Here is a 6,099-nt window from a genome sequence, read left to right as displayed (position 1 = left end):
CATCACTAGGAATGTACTGCACTGGCCTGGGAACCCTCCGCGCAAGGGGGCAGTCGGCATTAACCCGCTGTAGCTTTTACTCCAGTGCGTTTCCTCGTGGTGGTTGTAGCATATGGATCTGCCCATATGATCAGCGGTCCCTGTTTTCATTTTGAAGCATGGTGTTTGCTTGTGAGAGCATCCTTGTCATTCAGTCACGCAAGGGCGTTGGGCACACGAGTGTGACTCCAAGCCAGTCTAAGATCTGCACCATCTCATGGGTGGTTTCTGCATCAGACGGACACCCCCGTGCATCCCACACACACATACTCCTCTGTGCTATAGACAAGGTTGTGTATCCTCTGTCGTGAAGAAATCCAGATTCTGTAACCTGAATAAATTATGAAAGCGTGCATCTACGGTCAGTATTTTGCATAATTTTGCTTCCAGTAGTCATAGGAATCACGTAACACAGCCTCTGCTCAATGCTTACCCCTCTTCCAGACTTCCAAGATTTCACCAGTCATTAGCCGCATCTTTTCCAGTTTGCTTCTTCATCCATAAGGGCTAGAACCATGGGTTTTGTTTCCCTTTAAATGAAAGCTGAGATTCTGAGGATGCTAAATTCTCTACTCCTGTGTAATGATGTCCATAGGATGTTCAGAATACACACCGCCCTGGCTATTGGTGTATTGGATGTTTTCCAGTGTGCAGCTGGAATGGCCAACAGGGTGTGTGTGTCCCTGTATCAGAGGCTGTACTGTACTGGATTAAAGTCAGTGTCTGCAGCACTCATTCTGTGCCACGCCATCCTTAAGAGTGACAGTGTGTCGCACAGTCCTCTTTCCTGCGCAGGTGTGTAAGTTGTTTAGTATCCTGGCAAAATCAACAGAGGCTGCTCACTGGCTAATTTTAACTTCCCTTTAATTTTGTGCAAGCCAAAAGTCCATCTGATCATTTCAGTTCAGCTTTCCTTTCCACGAAAAGGAGCTTTGATGGCAGCAAACCATTTTTGTATCTTTTAATTTAAAACAAAATCTTAAAAGGGACAGATGTTTCTGAACATCCTTCTCATTCTCACCTGCTGCTTTCTTTCGTATTCTTCTGAGAGTTGTCTTCATACGAAACCATTTTCATCCCATAGTTTTTATTTGCACATCGTCAGTCTTCACTGAATAGGACAAAAGCCTGGAATTTTTTTTTCCTAAATGAAGTGCAATAATTGGACTATTTCTTAGAAAACTGTTTAATGTATAAATAGGTTTGTACCCTGCAAGAAAACAGGATGTGATGACCCTCAATGCAGGCAACAATAACAAAAAGCTGGGGTGATCTTTGATCTACAGTGTTCGCTTTTGCTGATATTACTGGTCCAAATGAATGTTTTTCTGGGTAAGAATTTTGATGAACCTTTTTTTCTAGGGGGGGGGGACCTTTTTACAGTTTATATTGCAGCTGTCTGTAGCTCTCTTGTGTGGCTTGGGTGTGAAATCAGAGGAGTATTTTAAGAAAAGGGAAATGTTGTCATTGGGAGTACTACAATTCAGTTTCAGGAAGCCCAAAGGAGAAACTTTTCTATCCTTTTTTTTTCCAAACAGAGAGCAAATTGCACATTTTTTTTTCTGTCGTGTGCTAACAAAAGCCCAGATGCCTTCACATTAAATGCTGAAACAATCTGTTCACATACGCGGAATAATTTTCTTTTTCTCAACCTACTGTTGCGTTGCTAACTCGCTAATTTTATACCCAGAATCGTGTTTACATTTCTAAATCAACTGATAGCTCGGTGCAGGTTTTCAGTTGGTCTGAAAGGACGGAGCACCCTTTTGTAAGGCACACAAATGCCTGCTTTCACCTGAACCCAAACCTCTACGCAGTTTTAAAAGTCCTGCCTACTTAAAAATGAAACCAAGTTTCTGAATGGTCAACAAATTGGATGGAAAAAAAAATCTACCGTATGTATTATCATTCTAGTATTAATGATCAGAGAATGTATTTCATTACCATGACATATATTCATTGTGGGTTTGTGTGTTTTTATTTCCGCCCACACAACTATGTGATAGGGATATTACAGCATGCCACTGTTTTCAAGTACTGTTTTCAAGTACCTTTGTTGAAAATAAAGCTTCAATCCTTTGCGTTAAAAAAGTCCACAGCCAGTATCAAAGTTTTCTTTTCTGTATAATGTGAAGCGTTTTGCTTTCATACTGTTGCTCCATACAGTATATTACCATGTCAAATGTTTGTCTCGGAAGCCAGTATCTTTGGCCCAATGTGAAGACACACTTGTGCACATCCGGACCCATTTGGTGGAGGAGATGATCTGACATATATAAATGTCCAAATCCAAAAAGCTATGGCAGAAGAGATTGATCCTAACCTTTTGGAAATTTTGTCTTTGAACACCTGACTGCCCTAGGGCCAAATTGCTTTTGAAATTCTAAATTCCACCGTGGACTGGACTTGGAGATTTAGCTTCACATATTCTGGAAGAGCAGACTGAGAGAGACCAAGTTTGCATAGGTACCCTATGGATGTGATGAGGTATCTCCTTGAAGGCAGTGTCATCCTCAGACTCCTGCAACTGCAAAAGAGGCATGTCACAGGCACGGAGGAGCTGGTGCCAAGGTGGGATCGTAGAAATTTGATTTGCCAGCACTGCCGCATCATACACCAGTATAAGCAAGTACAGTAATGCAAATCGCTTTACTCTGCTCTGGTTAGACCTCACCTAGAGTATTGTGTTCAGTTTTGGTCACCGCAATTTAAGAAAGATGTAGACAAGCTGGAACGGGTCCAGAGGAAGGCAACCAAGATGGTGAGGGGTCTGGAGACCAAGTCCTATGAGGAAAGGCTGAAGGAGCTGGGTATGTTTAGCCTGAAGAGGAGAAGAGTGAGAGGGGACATGATAACCATCTTCAAGTACTTGAAGGGCTGTCATATAGAGGAGGGTGCCGAGTTGTTGTCTGTTGCCCCAGAAGGTCGGACCAGAACCAACAGGTTGAAATTAAATCAAAAGAGTTTCCGTCTAGACATTAGGAAGAATTTTCTAACAGAGTGGTTTCTCAGTGAAACAGGCTTCCTCGGGAGGTGGTAAGCTCTCCATTCCTGGAGGTTTTTAAGCAGAGGCTAGATGGCCATCTGTCAACAATGCTGATTCTATGACCTTTAGGCAGATCATGAGAGGGAGGGCACCTTGGCCATCTTCTGGGCATGAAGTGGTGGGGGGGAGGTGGTTTAGCGTTTCCTGCATGGTGCAGGGGGTTGGACTAGATGACCCTGGTGGTACCTTCCAACTCTATGATTCTATGAAATGTTCTGAGATCTTGAGTCTGAACTTCTTCTGTACTAAAGCATATAATGGGAAAACCAATTTCATCACCCCACCCAAAAAAATGTGAGGCTAACTTCCTGGTAGTAGGGCAACACTTTGTAAATTAAGTGTGTCACATCTCATGGCAAGTTGCAGTGAGCATAGCAGAAGGCATGCTGCTGCTGTGGTCAGAACATTCCATGTGAAACAGGTCTCCCATGAAATATCCCAGGCAAAGCAGAAACACCTTTACTTTTTGCTCTGACTGCATGATCCAGTAGTTGCAAGCAGTGCCGTAGACGTTGTGCTAGGAGGCTAGTGCTGTTGATCGCAATCTCTGGTAATGGAAATGTGCTCAGAGTGGATTCTTCTTCCTTTACTCTTTTTACCCCTCCCACATATATATTTGTTCCTTTCTATGATATTGTAGTTATATTATTGGGTTTGTTCTTCTGTGCCTTCTGTCTTAAATTATTTCAAACATCTGAAATCGAACTGTGTGGTTATTACTGAAGGATGAGAGAAAAATAAATTTAAAAAAACCCTTTCTCCCTCTTGTAGTGGTGCCTGATTTTGGCTTCGGTTTTCTCGATAGCAATTAGCAATGCATACTTCTCTCTCCCTGGTGAATCAAGCTGAACAACTTGTAGACAGGTCTCAAACTAATTGAGGTCCATGCAATCTTGTATGGTTTCCTGTTTTGTTATTATCTTTTCTAAATATTGCACTTTCTGTTGTTAAAAGTCCCCCATTTATTATGAGCAGCGGTCCATACATTATTCTCTGTTGCACAGGTAAGAGTTCATGCAGATGGACAATTTATGGTGGTCAAGAATACAAGGGGGATACTGCAGCTTGGCTTCCATTAACAGAATGTTCTCCATAACTGGAGGTTGCCACTCCCGAAGGCTGATCTGTACAACTCCTTGAGTCAGCTTTTTGAATGTAACACTGTGAGGAGCCAGCATGGTGTAGTGGTTAAGAGCAGTGGTTTGGAGCGGTGGAGGCTGATCTGGAGAACCGGGTTCGATTCCCCACTCCTCCACATGAGCGGTGGAGGCTAATCTGGTGAACTGGATTTGTTTCCCCACTCCTACACACGTAGCCAGCTGGGTGACCTTGGGCAAGTCACAGCTCTGTTAGGGCTCTCTCAGCTCCACCTACCTCACAGGGTGTCTGTTGTGGGGAGGGGAAGGGAAGGTGATTGTAAGCCGGTTTGAGTCTCCCTTAAGTGGTAGAGAAAGTCAGCATATAAAAACGAACTCCTCTACTACTGCAACTACTTTATGAGTAGTAGAGCACGGAGGGACCCGAGGCCTGAAAATTCATTTGAGAATCTCCTTTCTTCTCATGACATCCTATATCAGTTGCATTTTTTCTCGGGGGAGGTGATAAAATAGGTATATAACCTTTTGAGAAACGACCTGTACTTGACATCAGAATTTAATACAATAATATCAGATTTGGGGTACTGAAAGGGAGAGGAAAAATTTAAGAAATCCTACAAAGCAACCTGTCCTCTTTCTTCAGTGACTTAGGGACCACTAAAAGTAGTGGGATTCTGGGCAGGAGGGGGGAGTTTGAAGAAGAGTTGGTTTTAATATGCCGATTTTCGCCACCTTTTTAAGGACAATCAACCCAGCTTACAATCTCCTTCCCTTCCCCTCCCTACAACAGACACCTTGTGAGGTAGGTGAGGCTAAGAGAGCTCTAAGAGAACTGTGACTAGCCCAAGGTCACCCAGCAGTCTTAATGTGGAGGAGTGGGGAATCAAACCCAGTTCTCTAGATTAGAGTCTACCACTCTTAACCACTACACCACACTGGTTCTCCATTGATGGACTTGTGCTGAACTTGTGCTGGCTTTAGGGCAAAAGGAAGTTTTGTCCCAGGATGCTGGCCCTCTTTTGCATTTTTTTTTGGGGGGGGGAGGGACACAGCTCTTTTACTAGTAGAGGGAACAAGCTGGGAACCCACACAGACTCAACCCCCATCCCACCAACACTATGGGTTCTTTTAGGCTTGAACAAGCTACTTTCCTCTATTCCCCTTTCCCTTTTAAAACTGATGTTCAACATGTTGCCGAGCTGAGTCCCTCTCCAGTTCTGTGGACTGAAGTGAGAGTGTTTGGGGTCTGAGCTGAAGGCTGTAATCATTCACTTGGCTCGAAAGTTAGTGCTGTTCTTACTGTGTGATGGGGCCTAGAAGGATGGCTCAGATCACTGAAATTTGGATTCGAAAATTGGACCCCCTGTCCCAAACTTCACCAAACTTCGGTGTCTAAAGAGAATTCCTTGCAGCTATGCTGCAAATTTGGTGACTCTACCTCAAAAATCGCCCACTCCAGAGCCTTGAAAATAAACTCCATAAACTATTGGTTCTTGTGGGTTATCCGGGCTGTGTAACCGTGGTCTTGGTATTTTCTTTCCTGACGTTTCGCCAGCAGCTGTGGCAGGCATCTTCAGAGGAGTCCTCTGAAGATGCCTGCCACAGCTGCTGGCGAAACGTCAGGAAAGAAAATACCAAGACCACGGTTACACAGCCCGGATAACCCACAAGAACCAATGAACTCTGACCGTGAAAGCCTTCGACAATATCCATAAACTATAATGGACCTCAATTTTCTCAGGAAACCTAGAAATAAAGCCGAATACCCATTTACCGGTATGGGTATTCAGCTTATTTCAGATTTATCGAAAAATTCAGGTCCAATAAACCCAAACCTGAAATTTACCTTTTTTTTTTGCACAGCCCTAGACCCCCACTCCTAATTGTGTGTTTTATTACACACCCGTGCTTTTGTTG

The sequence above is a fragment of the Euleptes europaea genome, chromosome 12 (genome assembly GCF_029931775.1).
Source record: "Euleptes europaea isolate rEulEur1 chromosome 12, rEulEur1.hap1, whole genome shotgun sequence".
Lineage (NCBI taxonomy): Eukaryota > Metazoa > Chordata > Lepidosauria > Squamata > Sphaerodactylidae > Euleptes > Euleptes europaea.
This window is presented reverse-complemented; position numbering follows the sequence as displayed.